Source organism: Bubalus bubalis, chromosome 8 (genome assembly GCF_019923935.1).
Source record: "Bubalus bubalis isolate 160015118507 breed Murrah chromosome 8, NDDB_SH_1, whole genome shotgun sequence".
NCBI lineage: Eukaryota > Metazoa > Chordata > Mammalia > Artiodactyla > Bovidae > Bubalus > Bubalus bubalis.
This window is the reverse complement of record NC_059164.1, coordinates 116240604-116258545: the sequence shown is the minus strand read 5'-3', so window position 1 is coordinate 116258545 and position 17942 is coordinate 116240604. Positions and strand designations below refer to the sequence as shown.

The following is a 17942-nucleotide window of genomic DNA, read 5'->3' as shown; positions in this document are numbered from 1 at the left end:
AGTCCTCCCTCTTCTCTTTTTTGTAATTAACAAGACCCCAGCGAGGATAGTAAGCTAGGAAGGCAGGGCTGATCCAGGCAAAATGGAGAGTAAAGCAGAGGTTACCTTGTCTGGCAGCCCAGACACAGAAAGCACTTCACTGTGACCCTTAACCCCCTGTCTGGGTCAATCATCCTTCTTTCCTTTTTCCCATCAAAACGTACAGGCCACACGTTCACGCATGTGTGCATGTGTGTATATGTGCACATGTTTGTGCACATGTGTGTGCATGTGCATGCATATATGCGTGTGTGCACACACGTGTGTATGCATGTGCACGCACACATATATGCATGTGTGTACATGTGTGCATGTATGTGTGTGTTTCAGTAAGTGTTCATTTACTCCTCCAAACAACCACTTTGAGTAGGTGTTCCTATCTTTACCTTCCTCTTAAGGAAATTAAAAGGATAAAAGTGTAGATAACCGGCCCACATCACAGAGTGAAGCCCTGAGAAGAGCGTGTCTGTGGGAAGCGCTGAGAGACGAGCTGACGTCGTCTCTGCCAGCTTTCCATCTCCTTCAGCTCCATCTCTCCCCGAACTGGGTTCTGGATGGGGTCTGAGCCACTGATCGGGCTTCACAGGTGGCGCCAGTGGTAAAGAACCTGGCTGCTGATGCCGGAGATGCAAGAGATAAGAGTTCAATCTCTGGGTCAGGAAGATCCCCTGAAGGAGGAAATGGGAACCCACTCCAGTATTCTTGCTTGGAGAATCCTATAGACGGAGGAGCCTGGGGGGCTATAGTCCATGGGGTCACAAAGAGTCGAGATTTCGGACACTGTCTGAGCCACTGAAGGTGAGATGAATGAGCTGGGCCAGTGGGGGCTTCGGGCAGATCTCAGACCTCCCCCAACCCCGTGCCACTGCACCTGCCAAGCAGGCAGGCAGCCCTGCAGACAGTCTGCCATCTGTGCCCAGGTGATGACCAAAAATGGTTTTAAATTCAGCTCCTAAAACTGTTCCATTTAAAAGAGAATGTTTTGCCATAATACTCTTTGATATTAACTTAATAATCTATAATAGTGACTGGAGGTAGAATGTTATCACCCAACTCTACAATGATTTTTAATGCTCTTAGATGGTTTTATTTTTCTTCCTGATATTTTGCTGAAGCTGATCACCTTGTTAATAATATTCACAAGGAAGTTAAAAATGATTGAGATTCTGAAATTGGAATTTTAATGACAGTGATTTAACTACCAACCACTACAACCAAAACTGTTTGTATTTATGAAGCGTTTCTTAAAAGTGCTGACTCGATGGTGTCCTCTTCTGAAAGTTAGAATTTTTCATCGCAAAGCAAAATTATTGCCTTAAAATTATATGTAACATTTCTTCTATATACTGGCTTTAGCTTTAAAATTAGATGACAGGAATGTTTTCTTGTAGGATGCACTGCACAAAAGCTCATTATAATACATATTTTCAAAGAAAATTCTAACAGAGCAACAGTCACCTTAATCAGTCTGAGATAGTCTGCATAATTATTTCTTAGTATCAGTGGAAACATATTTTAAAAATAATGGATATCAAAAACAACGTGTATCAAGAAATTAGGTCTCAAGTTTTTGTACTTCTTTTTGAAGAGGAAGGTTAATTAACTGTGAATTATAAACAGCACTCAGAACAGTTTCTATACCCAACTGCATCGAATTATTAAATATTCTTGGTTCTACTGTTCAAAGAACAAGAGTCTGCCTTTCAACTTGTACAAATAGATCCTGACTCTGGAGACATAGCTCAGAGGTTCAGTGTGATTGAGGGGAGGGAAATCCTGGTCACCATGGGTACAGACATCACAGGTAGGGTCACCATGGGGACAGACATCACAGGTAGGGTCACCATGGGTCCAGTTGCAGGTGCTGCGGTGATGCCTTCAGGATGGACAGGAGACAGCAGAGCCACAGCCCCCAGCCCATCCCTGTCCCCACCTGATCTCACCCCCAGGATGTCCCAGGACCACGTGTGGCCTCGACCTAAAGCTGCCCAGGGGCATCCTGAGGCTGGGAGTCTTGGACACGGGTCCATCCACCCAGGGGGCCGGCCAGTGGGCCTGGACCAAGCCCTTCCGGTCCTGCTCCCCTCTCCTCACCTGGGAAACGGGAGAGCTCAGCGCGGCCCCACTGTGAGCCATGTGAGGAGGGAGAGTGTCCCCGGTCCAGGGCCCCTCCCCGCCCCCAGGCACAGCGGCTCCAGGGGGCGCTCACTGCTGAGAATGTCGGGGACAGTCCCCTCCAGGCCCTGGCCCCAAGGAGCGTGCTGTGGGCAGGACAGGCGGGGACACTGAGGAGGCAGGAGGGGGCTCTGGGCTGCGCCTGCCCTGGGACCCCCCCTTGCCTGTGCTTCACGTGAGTCACGGGCTCCCCACCACCCACTTCCATGGCTTTTCACGCCTGCCGACACCTCCAGAAAGTGGAAGGAGGGGGCTTTGGGTTCCAGGTGCCTCCCCTTCTCAGAAGACCCCTTAGGCCAGCAAACAACTGTCAACTGAGGGCCCCCGTGCCTGTTCACACTCATCGTGACACTGGACTGACGATGGGGGGTGTCGGGCAGCACCGACCGGAGCCGAGCGCCAGCATCAGCCCTGCCTGCAGCCATGAGGCCTCCCCACAGGGTGTGCAGACTCACCAGGGTGACAGCTGCCCCGGCCCCCACCCCTGGGCCTTGAGCACCCTGGCCCCTTCCGTGACGGCCGTGCTAACAGGCCTGCTTCTGGGAGGGTCTTGGACACCCAGTGTCAGAGAGGTGAAATGGAAACCCTTTTCTTTGTTACAGGTCTGGCATTTTCCGGGAGCCAGGGGATGAGTACCAACAGCCGTAACTCAGCCAGAGCCTGACCCAGGCCTGGGAGCTGGTGCTGCATGCTTACCCTGCTCTTTGCCGCAGTTACCTCCCTGAGGAGGCCGCTGAGGCTCCTGCATGGGGTTAACTTGCTCCAGCTTGGGCAGCGGCTAACTGGGGGAGGCAGTCTTCCCGCGACACCGGTCCCACTGGACGGCTGGCTCCACCTCGACAACTGCAGGTCTGCAGCCTTCGGAGAGCCTGTGATTTTAGGGCCAACTGATGGGGTGAAATGCAAATACCCGTGCTGTAAGGCAGACAGCCCCGGAAGGCAAACGGAGATGAAGTGACTCGAGGCCAATTAAAGAGCAGCTCTTCCGCGGGCTGAGGTTGGCATCGGGCTCCCCAGGGTCCCTTGGCCAGGCGGGTGATGCGGACAACAAGCGCCTGCTCCGGGTGAGGTGGCGATGGCTCCAGGGCACCCTGCCCGCTGCCTTCTTCCAGTGCTTGTCCCCGGCCAACCTCCTGCACAGCTCTAAATGCAGCAGGAAACACGAGGTGCCGTGGGCCATGGGAATAATCGGAGTTAGGAGACAGAACTCCAGTGACGAGGCACTTCCCCCCGAGTCAGAGAAGTGCTCCCAAGGGAGACCCCATCCTCCAGTGGGGCGCTCTTCCAAGATACGGTATATCTTAGTCCTGTTTTGTAGGGTCAGTGGTTCTTCGAATGAATCTTCTCAAACCTGCTCAGTAGCTCGCAAAAAATGTCAGCTTCTCTTTAGAGTGAAAAGCAAGTCACCATGAGTTAATTCTCCCTTTGCCAAAATCCAAACAGTATACGGAAGTCAAAAATCAAGTGAATTCTGCTTTATTTTCCCTAATCGTCTTTGGCCAAGTGTGGTCCAAAGCAAAGGACTGCCAGAATCTCTCTGTGGATAAAATGACCCCGGGGAGAAGTTTCCAGAAGCCTGAGAGGTGTGTGCTAGTACTTCTGGGGTTGGGAGGATCTCACACAGGAGAGGTTTTGTCAACAAGCCCCCACTGGACGGGCGGTCAAATGACATGAAGAGAAGGCAGAATCCACCAGGGCTGCATCCTCACTGCACACATGGGGCTCCCCTTTCTCCCAGGGGTTGGGGGGCTTCTCTCCTGGTCGAGGGACAGGGCCTCGGGTTTCCCAACCCTACAGAGTGGCTCGCCTCCAGGTGCCTTCCCCATGCGGTGCCCTTGGCGCCTGGAGGGGAGGTGCCTCCCCGTGAAGAGAGGTCCCAGCTCCACATGTCGCCCTAGTCCTCAGGTCCCGACCTGCCTAAGGTTCCCCGCGTCTCACGTCCGCGCTCACATGGGTCTGAACTCACTATCTCCCAGTCGGCCAAGGCTTCTGGCCTGGATGAATGCCGCAGGAAGGACTACATTCACAACCAGTCAGCACCCGGGCTCTGGGGCTAACGGGCCTGTGTGTGCTGAGCCGTGACCTGGCGGGATGGGCAAGGCAGGTATGTCGTCTGTCCTGCTAGGAACCCAACACTCACCATGACCACCCTGCCAAGCTTGCAACCATGCTTCTGTGACTCCACTTCACGGAGGAGAAAGCTGAGACCCACAGGCAGGGGCGGCTCACCCAAAGCGCCTGCCAGAGCCTTGAGTGGATTCTGGTCTTGGGGTGTGTGGAGGGGGCACTGCTGTGAGAAGTAGACGGGGCTGTTTCACAGGCTCACAAAAGGGCAGAGGGTGGGGCTGGCTCTGGTCCTGATTCCTGGTCCACAGCTCATCCCAATGCCACCGGCGCCCCGCCAACCCGGCGCTGAGCCTCCGGCCCGTCTCCCCTGCCCGCCCCGTGCTGTCCGGCAGCTCGAGCGGTCTCTGCCTTGAAGGCTCCATCTGCCTGAGTCGTGTCAGCATTACGGCTCTCACCTCTGGATGGGATGACAGGAAGCAGATCAAAGCGGTGCAGGCAGTTGAGACAGGCTTTGGGATCGCTCCTAACACAGGCCCCGTGTGCTCTCACTGTTAATAAGTGCCCCCGCCTGCACCCCTACTGCTGTGTCGACTGGGAAAAAAAGCGTCTGGAGAAATCTGGGTCCTGGAAAATTGCAAAAGACATAAATAACATGCCTGATAGATCTGCACTTGGAAATAAATGGCCTCGTTCTAAATACGGGCAATCTTATTTATTCCCGCCTGCATCTGCAGCCTTTTTCCTGCCACTAAATATTTTATCCGACGTGCCGAGAGTGGAATTAAATGGGGGGGTTAAACAAGAAACGGCCAACGTCAAGCCAGGAGGCAGAAGGAGCTTTTCCCTTTCCTCCCGCAGCCTCCCTGGCTAACCAGCGCCCTGTGACTTGCATATTACTCACTGCAGACACCTCATCACCATCCCGGTGGTCTGACAACCCCCACAATTCAGCACTTGAGCCCGGGGACAGCGGACCCGCCGTGCCTGCGCTGGCCACCAGGGGGCAGCGTCCACCCCCACGTCCTCACGTCTGAGACAGTCAGGAGTCTGGACTTGATTTTTATTCCCCCGCTGCGATCGCTCAGATGTTCATTATAACCTTGCTGGCTGCTAATTTGCAGCTTCTCCAAACACTGATAGATTGTCTCAGTTCTCCTGTCCTCCTTTTTTCATTCCAGGGGAAAACAGACATCGAATGCATTTCCAGGGCCTGGAGACTTTTGAGGAAGAAACTGTCAAGAAGCTGCTCCCGTGGGGTGGACACCCAAGGCCCCTGGTGGGCCCCGTGATGACCAGCTGCAAACCCGCCTGTCGCATTGAAGCACCCCAGCGGATCCCCTTGTCACTGTCCCGTGTGAAGGGCAGTGTTTCAGGACTCCAGCTGTGCCGAAGTGAGACAGACACAAGAGGGCAAGGAAAGTCCTTCAACTTTTGTTAAATCTCTTTTTTTTCTTTTGGTAAAGTCTCTCTCTCTCATGAGTTTGAGCAAGCTCCAGGAGTTTGTGATGGTCAGGGAAGCCTGGCGTGCTGCAGTCCACAGGGTCGCAAAGAGTCGGACACGACAGAGCGACCGAACTTAACTGAAAGTCTCTGTCTGCTTCGCTCTGTCTGTCTCTGAGTTTCTCTCTTTGTCTATGCCTCTCTCCTCTCTCACACACACTCTACATCTCTGGCTGAGCCTCATCTGTTTTAGCATCCTCTGCTTTGGGAGATCACAGTGTGGGAGTAATGAGTTCCTCTTCCCTGTTCCTAAAACATCAGAGTCAATAAAGGCCCATTACCCCAGAAGGCCGTCTCCCCCGCAGCCTAAAAGGTCTCTTTGACATAGTTTTCCATTCCTCCTTCAGCTTTATGTTCCCTTAATGATGACTTTCCAGTCCCAGTTAAATGTTGCAATGAAACAAAATTACTTACATAAAGCTCGAGTGCATAGAAAGAGACGTGCGTGGCTCAGCCTGAGTGGAAAGCAGCTGGACATCACAGCAGGTGGTAAGCACCCCTGCCCCACCTGGTCTTCCGCAAACCTCAGCTGTGACCACTCAGAGCTGGTTCTCATTTCAGGCTTTCATCCTTTCGACCTACATGGCCACCAAGGCACAGTGTTCTGTGGTCCCTGAAAAGTCTGCTGAACTTTCCATCGGCCCAGGAACATGGGGGGGCCATCTGGGGGCTTCCACAAGAGTATTCAGGCATTGAGGTCTGTGCCTCTGTCCTTCAGTTCTGGGGCTTTGACCCCAACACCTTAGGGCCCAGAGCCTCCTCCATGCGAGGCAGGTGGAGAGGCCAGAGGCTGGAAGCGCTGAATGTCTGAGTGGAAGTGGCCACGGTGCCCGCACGGGAGGGCACTGCCTGCCCCGCCCGCCATCCGTGCCCGGCTCAGGGGAGCAAGCACTGCCCTCGCCAGAGCTGGGAGGAAGGCCCCAGAACGTCTCCCGACTTTACCAGCTGGTGTCATGATGTGGAGGGGCGGCTGTGGATTTTCTAATCAGCGTTCCCCAGCTATTTCAAAAATCTCCCCCTCAGGACAAGCTTATGCGGGCTCACATCTCGCAGGATCTCAAGTGAGCAGTAGATCGCAAAAGGCAGAAACTGGAAAAGAGACTGGGGACCAGGCACTGATAACGTCCTGAGAGAAGGCAGCTGGGACAAATGTTTAAGGACTCAGCTCTGGATTCCATAAATCAGTTAATGGGTTAGCGATTGCTTGGTTTTCTGATTTTCATGGGTCTGTGGTCTTCAACCAGAACGGGTCACTCTGCCAGTGTCTGAATGGCGCTGGAGACAAGCACCCCATGGTGAGGGTGTGATTCAACTCCATCCTGAAGGCAAGCCTGGGGCACAGTGCAGCCTAGTCCCACGGGGGCCTGTGGAGCCTGGAGCAGAATGCACGGGTGTGTCCCTGGAGCCCGCTTCACATGGTGCGTCCTGGCTTCCTGGTGGGGCTGCTCCGTGCTGGCTCCCGAGGGAGGGCCCACGTCTGCCCCCTGTCACACTGCGGGTCACCAGCCCCGGGTTCCCTGGAGACCGATAAGTTCTGGGCCCACAGGAGAGGTGGGGCTTACGTTCTAGAACCAGTGGGGTGGGCGGGCCAGGCTAGGTGTCCATGAAGCCTCCGTGTGGAATGAATTTTGTTACCTTCAGATTCTTCATACGCCTCACACCTGGGGAGGCACACGGGCACAGGGACTGGGGGAGAGATTCAACCCTCAACAGAAGCTGTGCGATGGGGAAGTCATTCGGACGCTTAGAAGAACCGAAAACATAATGTGTTGTGCGGATCTAGAACCTTGTGGCCCTGTGGTTTGGTCCCGAGGGCCGGGCAGACGTGACCCCGTGACCTCCAGGAAGGCTGGGCCCCTTCCTGGGAACATCTATTTAAAATCCCAACACTTCCTGGGCTCGTGTCCCCACGGCTGTTGGTTTTTCTATTAATAAAGCAAGTACCATATGCTCAAACTCCTGCGGCAAGAACAAGGTACTGGACGGGAGTTCTCCATTAAGGCCTGCATGGTCATCTGCTCTTTGGGGACGGCTGGCACCTGGTGGTTCCCAGGCCTGGGGCCCATTTTCCGTGAATGGACAAGCTGTGACCTTGGGAGGAAGGCGTCGTGTCCTGGGGAGGGGCCCACCCAGCCACAGAAGCCTGGGGTGGGGCCGACGCTGGGGACGCCGGGCCCCGGGCTCCGCCGGGACTTGCTTGGGGGCTTGGAGACATAAGTGCATGTGCTACAGACACGGGCCTGCGTGTCTGGCCTCTGGCCAGTGCAGGGCTCACTTTGGGGCACCCTGACCCCACGACGGCGACGGAGAGACGGCCTCTCCCTCTGCTGGGAGACCGGGTAGGAAGGTGCGACTGACCTGAGACCTACGGCCTGGATCTCCTTCCAGGCACCGGCCTTCATTCATAGGATCTGTGACAAGGACATGGCAACCCGCTCCAGTACTCTTGCCTGGAGAATCCCATGGACAGAGGAGCCTGGTGGGCTGCAGTCCATGGGGTCGCAGAGGCTCGGACACGACCGAGCGACTTAGCAGCAGCAGTGACAAGGGCGCGTCTCCACGTCCAGGGGGCTCTGACGTGGAGAAGCTGAGCTGCCATCTCACCCCCACCCTGCCCCCCAAACCTCCCCAAACCCAGCCCTGGGCAAAGAGAAAAATTACACTGAAAACGCAGGTTGTATAGAAAGAAAGGAAAAGGAGGTCCCACGAAGGGAGGACCAGGGGCAGGGAGAAACAGATGAGAACCCCTGACGAATTCCCAGCACAGGCGTGTCCTGCGGGGGGTCGGGGGGGGCAGAATGGGGTGGAGGATGGGGGCACCCTGTGCTGGGCCCCCCACCCTGCTATAATCGGGGCGTTTTCCTCCTGACACCCACCCAGGAAAGCCAAGGACAGGTAGACAGCCCGTCGCAAAGTCACCTCCTATGTGTACAGACTTCACGCCGTCACACTGAGCGCTCCCCCTGACATTCAAGTACGAAAACACAGCTGAGGGAGGTGGGCAGCGCTATCCGGTCCATCCCGTGATGCTTGCAGAGCAGAGAAAAAGAACTAAGTGCAAAGAGGTCAGGATGTGGGTTCGATGGGAAAGGGCAGGGGCAGGACCCCGGCCTCTGGGCCCAGATGACGTCTCGAGCACAGGCAAGCTCGGACCTCACATGTTTTCCTTCAAGCATCTGCAGCCTGCCTTTCGGTGGAACACTAACATCAACAAGACTCTCGACATTGGGGCAAAGGGTCTCAAGTCCTTACGAGATTTTAGGAAACAAAAAAGACTAAAAGAAACTGGGGTGTCCGGGAGCGTCAAGATTTCAGCCAGCGATACCCGAGTTTCATTAAAACTCCACAACCAAAAGATGGAGATGTGTCGGTCCTAATCCCACAGTCGATGCATAATTAAAGAGCTTTAAAAGCCTAACCACTGAGCATCGTGTATTATTTATCAGTCTCTCAGGATTAGGTAATTAATTGTGAGAAACATTTCTCAAGACCAGCGGGAATTCTTCCCACACGTGGAGAGAACGTTTTCCCCTCAGAGTTCTCCTTTTCCTGATTTTTGTTTCACGCTGAATTAGAACAATCAGGGACCCACAGGGCCCAGGCAGGACTATCAAGGGCAGACTCGGCTTCTGACTCTGTGAGCTGGGGCTTGCAGTAAACCGATGGTGTCACACGACGGCCGGCTCCACGGGGCCCACCCATCCTGGGGTCTCTCCCCTGCCGTCGGGGGCTGCTCAGTGGGAAACACAGCCGTTAATTTAAAGGACTCCAAGGAGACGTGGAGAAGAGCGCTGATCACAGGCACGCGAGTCACTGATCAACCTTTCATGCGAGACGGAGACCTACCAGCTAGCGATTTGGCTGAGGCCCCTCGGCTATCAGCCATGAAGTGTGAAATAAGGTGAGTTTGCTTCCCAGGTGGCGCTAGCGGTAAAGAACCTGCACGCCAAGGCAGGAGACGCAGGAGATGACGGTTCGATCCCCAGGTTGGGAGGACTCCTTGGAGGAGGAAATGGCCACCCGCTCCAGTATTCTTGCCTGGAGAATCCCATGGACGGAGGAGTCTACAGTTCACAGGGTTGCAAAAAGTTGGACACGACTGAAGCGAGTGACCACGCATGCAAGGTGAGTTTGCAACGACAAAAAGTTACACCCCTAGCTGTCTCTTGAGTGGTCCAACGAGGGGGCAGGGCACCGCTACCTGCAGCGACTCACTAATGTCTTCGCGAGTGCTCGGGCAGGCCGAGCCGCCCTCACCGAGTCCACCCCCCTAACGCCCCCACGCCTGGCGTCTGGGGGATGGCAGCTGCAGCGGTCTCGCAACCACTACCCGCACCCCCCGGGTGCCCCTAAACCTGTTGCTCAGTTCTTCTTACTGACCCTCAGGGCACCCCCGGCCCTGCAGGAGTTCCTCTCCTGCTGATTCCAGATCTGGGGTCTGTGGCCCCGCCGTGGGAATCTGCAGGGCAGGGTCTCCACTGTGCAGGCCTCTCCCGCATCTGGCGGCCAGCACTGCGTCCTGAGCCCTGGTCCTGGCGACCCAGTGGTGAGCACGGCCGCCCAGCAGAGTCACTTCCGGTCCGAGCACAGCGCCTCCGTCTCCACCCACTCTGGGCTGGGCGGGGCCTGTTGCCAGGCGGGAGGGCGGGGCCCGCAGCCTGTGCCCCTGCGTGAGCTCTGGGAGCAGACCCGCCCACCTCTGCCCTATGCGGGGCATGAGCGATTCTCCTGCTGTGAATCCTGGAGGGGGTGTCTGGTTTGCTTTGCTGACTTGTTTTCTGGTTTTTTAAAATTATTACTTGTTTGCCACACCACATGGCCTGAAGGATCTTAGTTCCCTGACCAGGGATTGGACCTGGATCTGCTGCAGTGGACACGTGACATCTTCACGGCCGGACCCCCGAGGAAGTCCCTGTGGGTTTGTTTTAGAGTTTCCCAGCCTGACCTCGGCATCCTCTCCCGCTTCTCTGACCGGGTTTATTTCAGTACAGGGAGGACGCTGGGCTGCAAAGCACAGGTCAGGGCCCTGCCCTCAGCGTTGAACTTGGGGGAAATTCCCGATCGGGAGTTCCAGCATTTGCTGTTTTTGTCGCTGGGCCCTGGTCCCTGCCCCGGCCTCCCGGGCCTGACGTCCTGGGCAGAATGTCGCTTCTTCCTTGGCTGATGCTGCAGTCTCGCCCCAGCTCGGGCCACGGGCACCTTTCCAGTGGAGAGCCACCAGGGCACCCCCAGAGATCCCCCAGGCTTACGCCCCATCCTCATGACGGGATGGTCCGTTCATCACACCGTTTCCATGGAAACTCTTGCCTGCATGCTCCTGGGAGGCAGGAAGATACAAGACTATGGAGCACAGCTATGGTCACCGTGGCGCTCAGAGGGCGGGCGACCCAAGGAGAAAGACAAGGAGATGATGGGCAAGGACGTCTCTGCGGGCTTCTCTCGGGAGAAATCCAGACCCTTCCCCTGCGCTCAGCTGGGTGCCCTGGGGGTGCCACGCTCTGGGGGGCTCAGGCCTGACCTTCGCCTTACAAACACCTCTGCCTCTCTGTGGAAGACACTCGTCCGGCCCTGGGCAAACGGCCGTCTGAGACCCTGCCACGTCCGCCAGCAGCCGGCGGGAGGTGGATTCTCACGGGACATTTCACAGCCCCGAGATGACACGTCGTGATGACACGTCCTGCCACGCCCACGTGGTTCCGCGTTCGCTGTCATCCAGCCTCACGCTAAATCTTTGGGGAAGATATCTGAGCTCTTCGTTTTCAGACGATGAACCTGAAGGTCAGACGAGGTACGTGACTGCCTCAGGGTCACCGGTGGCAGCGTGGCCGCTCAGGGACGCGCCCGCGGGTCCTGGGGCCCTCACACCCATGCTGAGAAGCGCCTGGCGCAGAGCTGGGGGTGTCGGAGGTGTGAGCAGACCTTGCTGAGGTGATGGGTGGCCCGCTCACCCCTCAGGAACCCATCAGGCCTATTTTTAATCTGCAAGAAGTTCATGCAGCTTTTTATACACGATGGGCGTGTAGTGAGGTGGCCAAGTTGGAAACACTTACTGGCTGTGTGACGGCAGAGAAGTCACAAAACGCTTCTGAGCCCAAGTTTCTGCAGCTGCGGCAGGAAGTTTGTTCCTGTTTTGTCATGTCAGGCGAGCCGTGGAAGAGGCAGTGGGTGAGAGTGAGCACACCTGCCGCGGGCCAGCCCCGCCTGGCGGTGTTATTAGCAGGCGGTCTGGAGTGACGCCCCCACCTTGCCCCTCGGTCCTGAGTAAGGGGACTGTCTTCATTCCCAACACCTCTCCTGCCTCCTTTGGGGATAAAAAGAGTGAAGCTCATCATTACGGTGAGATTAACCATTCCTGGGCTCTTCAGTGATCAGCCTGCTATTTTTGCTGAAGGAAGGATGCGGAAGCTCTGATGGTAGTGGGAAAAAGGAGGCCAGCTAAGCTCCCTCAGGGGGAGTCTGGGACCCTGCACCTGAACCCTGGAGCCGGGGCTGCACCGCGAGGATGGGGGAGTGTGGCCGTGTGTAGGGACCATCCCGGTGGGGAGGTGTGCGGGCAGGGGTGGGTGTGACTGGACTCGAAGGCGGAGAAGGAAGTGGAGGATCCAGATGAGGCTGGACCCGCCCCGGGGGCGAGGAGAGCCTTGGGGGCCAGCTGGATGCGGCCTGGCCGGCAGCTTCTCCCCAGGGGCCTGACAGTCTCACTCCCGGCCTTGGACCACTGTCCTTGTGCTGATGTTTACAGGGAAACAGGAGGACATCTCGCCGGGGGTCAGAGAGAGCACAGAAGCAACGAGCCAACACCGAGACATCTCGTCCCGTCCCACGCCAGGCCCGAGAGGGTCCCCACTCAACAGCTGTGGCCTCTTCTGTGTCTTTCTACAAGGTAAGACCCCTTGCTGCCTGAGTCAAGGTCACCGCTACTTCATGGAGCTGGAGATGGGGCTACCCAGGAAGAACGCTCATTTCACTTCAAACCCCGAAAGCGCTGACTTACTGGACTAGAGGTCTGCCGCCTGCCACCCGGCGCTGCTGCTGGTCCAGGCAGCACCTCCTGGGTCGGGGACTCCCCTGGAGGCTGATTAAATTCCAGTATTCTCATCATCACCTTCATGCCTGTGTCCCTCTTTAGAAGCGAATTGCAATATGAATTTTTAACTATGTAATGTCTACAAACCACCCCGAAGCACACTCTTTACCAAGTGACATGACCGTGGTGCTCAAGGGTGAACGGCTGTCAGGTGAGGGGGCACGCCTCCAGCTCGGGGACGCTGATGCAGAGAGAAGGTTCCAGGGTGACGCTTGTATCTGCACAGACATCCTCTCCAGGGGGAGCAGGAAGCCTGCACTTCCTACATAGACATATGGAGACAATAACTCAAGAGTGAACAGCTCAGTGGTTCTCAACACTGGTGCTGGAGGAGAATGGACCACGCGTTCACGCTTCTGGTGCTGACGATGCCAGACGAGAGAGGTGTGTACCTGCTATGTGACCAGTTTTGGAAAAGTTCAAGTGTCAGTTGCTCAGCCGTGTCCGAGTCTCTGCGACCCCATGGATTGTAGCCCGCCAGGCTCCTTTGTCCATGGGATTTTCCAGGCCAGAATACTGGAGTGAGTTGCCTTCTCCAGGGGATCTTCCCGACCCAGAGATCAAACCTGAGTCTCCTGCATTGCAGGCAGATTCTTTACCATCTGAGCCAGCAGGGAAGCCACTGGTTTTTTAAAATTGCAAGATAAAGAATAACAGTAGCTTCAACGGCAACAGCTGCGGTCCACCTGTCCCAGGGGCTGTTCTAAGAATTGTAAGCGCGTCAGTCCATTTAATTTCCAAGATGACCTGAGGGAACCTAGATGGTCTTCACGCTTGTCTTGCAGATAAGAAAACAGACCCAAAGAGTTCAGATCTCATTCTGGTTCACGGTGCTTTTACGTGGTGAAGCTATGATTCAAAGGCAGGCACGGTGGCTGCAAAGACCCTGCCCTTCCCCTTCCAGCTCTGCCGCTCGCACATGAGAGGGCTTTGTAAAGCCCACCACAAGCTGCAGGCAATTTTCTGGGAGATTTCCTGGTCTGACCAAGATTTCCCATCAGGTAAATCGGAGAAGTAACCAACAACCACATCCAAAGAGCTACAAATCCATGGTCTGAATAAGCATGCAGAAGTGAACATGACTCTCAGTCCCCTGAACTCCAGGCCGTGCAACTGTCTCTAAATCTATCAGTCCAGCCAGAATGAGGCTCCACGGGCGTGTCTACCACCAGGATGCAGCCTGCTAATGACTGAAGTACCGGATCCAGGTACTTCAGAGATGTTAGCATTTGAAGAACTCAATCAAGAATGGACACTCAGAGGGGCTCCATGAGCTTTGCAAAATATTAGGATCAAAATGTGCATATGGGGGGTGGTTTAATAACAGTGTGAGAGGCATCAGAAATACTTTCTCGCTGATAAAAACCTGGTGTGCATGTCCTCTACCTGCATTTGACAGTCCTGTGTGAGGGCTGTCCGCTGGAACCTGTGGCCACAGTGGACCCCGGAGGCTTGATCCACTGATGACAAGTACAGAGCTTGGGCAGGGGACATGGGAGCCTAGGTATACAGGTCAGCACACACACACACCGCTCGCCAAGCATGGAATAAACCACAAGTTTAGTCAAAGACAAAGGCACATTCCATGGGAACTATGACTTAGAATTTCACTTTAGGGAATCTGGCAAGATTGGGGTGACCAGGATGATTTGGGAAGAATTCTTTACGGGAACATATTTCCCGTGGAAAGTACACATTTTCAAAACCACCCCAGGGAGCTCCACAATTTGGTCATGACAACATTACTTCCCATGTGAGCCATTTCCCCAGTCAACTCCCTGTCTCCTTGAGAATTCACCTGCCAATGCAGGAGATGTAGGAGGCATGGGTTCGACCCCTGGGTTGGGAAGATCCACTGGAGGAGGGCATGGCAAGCCATTCCGGTATTCTTGTCTGGGAAATCCCATGGACACAGAAGCCTGGTGGGCTATAGTCCATGGGGTCGCTAAGAGATACGACCGAGCGACTAAACAACACACACACACACACACACACACACACACACGCATCTGACTGCCTCGGCAGCGGAGGTACGGATGTCTCATAAGACAGCAAAACAGGTAATGACTTAAAGTTTCATTATTGAAAAGTTATTGGCCAAAACCTCTGTGCTGTACCACTATGGTAGAAGCAGTGTTGGTCGCTCAGTCGTGTCTGACCTTTGCGACCCCATAGACTGGAGCCCTCCAGCCTCCTCCGTCCATGGGATTCTCCAGGCAAGAATACTGGAGTGGGTTGCCATTTCCTCCTCCAGGGGATCCTCCTGACTCGGGGATCAGACCCACGTCTCTTACATCTTCTGCTTTGGCAGACAGGTTCTTTACCACTAGTACCACCCGGGAAGCCCACCACACCTCGTGTATATGATGGCAATGATCAAAATGGAACTAATGTAAACAGTATCGACTGGAAAATACAACCATCTCTGTAACACTGGAAACCATGAACCTTTCATAAAAATTTGGACAATCCAGCCCTTTGCTCATAAGCTTACATATTAGGAGCTTTGCAAAATCACTAAGACTTGCAGGAAAGTACAAATTCCTAACAGAATCTCCCTTTCTGAGTTCTCAAAAACTGAATATACCTTTAGTTTCTGGGTAACCAACTTTGAAGTGAAAGTGAAAGTGTTAGTTGTTCAGTCACGTCCAACTCTTTGCAAACTCATGGACTGTAGCCCACCAGGCTCCTCTGTCCATGGAGTTCTCCAGGCAAGAATACTGGAGTGGGTTGCCATTCCCTTCTCCAGGGGGTCTTCCTGACCCAGGGATCAAACCCAGGTCTCCCCCATGGCAGGCAGATTCTTTACCATCTGAACCACCAGGGAAGCCCAACTTGATCTTAGTAAACCTTGAAAGAGTTGTGGGACACTTTTAAGTCATCTTTAACCTCATATTAAAATCAAAATGCTATTTAACTGCATGACATTTGCCCAGAAGAATAAAATATGCACTTTACTCATCAAGATAAGTGTGTGGCCACTGTGAGGGCAGGAATCTGCAGTCAGTGAGGCTCGTGGTCTGATGTCACAGACGGCCTTGAGGGCACGTTTCTCAGTGTGGGGGCTGCTTCAGTGAGTTAGGGGGTTTCCTATGGAGTGCATGTAAACCTCGGCTCGAGGGATGGGGGCTCCTGGAACTCCCCTGCATCTCCTCCTCCTCTTCCTCAGCCCCTGATATTCTGAAACGTTCAACATGTTCAAAAGATCCTTTCTGGGAAACAAAACAAATCAATGTGGCATCTGACTGCCAACAAGCCTATGGGCCGTGGAGTAGCTCAGAATTTACGTAAGCTCTGCTTCTCAGAACTAACATCTCTGAGTGAGTCAGGCACCCTGCAAACGCTTTCAGGGTATTTTTTCCTCTAATCTTGCCCCTTACTGTTTTTTAAAAGGAGCATTTGGAGGTGAAGCAGTTAAGTCACAGATGAGAAAAAAGTAGCCTTCAGAGTTTACCTTCCCATTACTAAAAAGGAGCTGAGGTTCTTTGCAGGCTCCAGGAGTCTAAGCATCAGTGTATATAACCTTCCAAGAAACAGCACTCAGCAGACTGAGCTGTACATCAACCATGATTGATTTAGAATATTGGGGCCCTGTTATCACACCAACACAATTCCCTGTAAATGCCCTAAAGAAACATTTCTTTTCAACCAGTCTGCTCAAGCAGAAGCTTACCTTGAATTGCAAGGCAATGAGTTTTTTTTTTGTTGTTGTTTTTTTTTTTTTTTAGGAAGATACTAAAAAAGATATTCTCAATTTCCTGGTGATGGAGTGTTAAAGAAGATTATTCCTAGAGCGGGTCGAGGCTCTTCCTGCTGGGACCCCAGTGCCCCCCTGCTCTGGGGGCCATGGGGTTGTTGCCCTGACCCCTCTGCCACCTGTAGGCTGTCTGTCGCAGGACAGCAGAAGTGTGGTGGACCCTGTCCGTTTCGTCCCGTGATACCCTCGGGCGAGCCCAGTGAAACCTCAAGGTCGATTCTCCTGGGGCCTGGAATGCAGCTCAGAACCAGACCCGTGGATGCTCTGAGCAGTGGTGACCACGATGGAATAAACATGAGGCTTCCGGGGAGACCACAGGAGGGGGACCGTTGTGATGAGCGCTCCAGCGTTCAGCCAGGAAGCCAGCTGCACAGAATCAGGACCGTGGTGGCCTCTGGGAAGGGGCTTGGTGGAGGGAGGGCCTTCTGAGATGAGGGAGTGTTCTGTGTCTTTTGAAGGATTTCCTTTCAGAAATTATTTTATTATTCTTATTGTTTATTTTTATTTTTTGGCTGTGCCACGTGGCATGTGGGATCTCAGTTCTCCAACCAGGGACTGAACCTGCACCCCCAGCAGGGCAGAGTGGACCCTTAACCAGTGGACCGCCAGGGAAGTCCCACATTCTACGCCTTGATGGGGTTGCACAGAGCATGTTAGTAAGCCCATCGAACCGTGGCCTTGGAACTGTGCATTTAACTGTCAAAGACTTCCATCTCAATTAAAAAAAATGGAAACCCAGTCACAGAACCTTGAGCCTCAGTGGCTTCAGTGAGATTCCAGTGGGAAGTGGGACTCAGCATATATGTTTCTGTGCTTTATTCTTCAGGATATAAAAAAGCTGCTGCAATGCAGAACCCAGATTAAGGGATGCACCACACCAACGAAACATGAGATCTTCCAGGCTTGGTCATGCCCAGGCATCCCAGAGCCCCCAGTCCAGCCCTGCACGGTGGACTCCTGCTGTGATCATGGGTTCTCAGGCGGGAAGGTCGAGATGGGTACCAGCTGTCTATCAGCCTGGCGCCCGTCCATACCTGCATGTCCCGGAAGGGCAGTCCTGCAGCTGAACAGTGACACCCTCCAAGAGCATCTCCCCTGACCTCATGCCAACTCGGGCAGATGACCTGCCCTCACCACTGCCTCCGCGGTAAAACGTCTGTGACACGCTCATCTCAGGATGCGCTCTCGACGGCGCCATGGACGGGGTGTCTGTGGCCTCACAAAATTCACGTGGAACCGAATCCCCGTGGTGATGGTGTCTGGAGGCGGGGCCTTTGGAGCCTCCATGATGGGATGAGTGGCCCACCAGCGAGATGA

At 54.3% G+C, this 17942-nt stretch overlaps 1 protein-coding gene across 4 annotated transcripts in view; it reads right to left on the bottom strand.

Annotated features, from left to right (window-relative positions):
• Nucleotides 1–17942, bottom strand: part of DPP6 (dipeptidyl peptidase like 6) — a 1060979-nt gene that overhangs the window by 102127 nt on the left and 940910 nt on the right. The gene's annotated exons all lie outside the window — the stretch shown is intronic.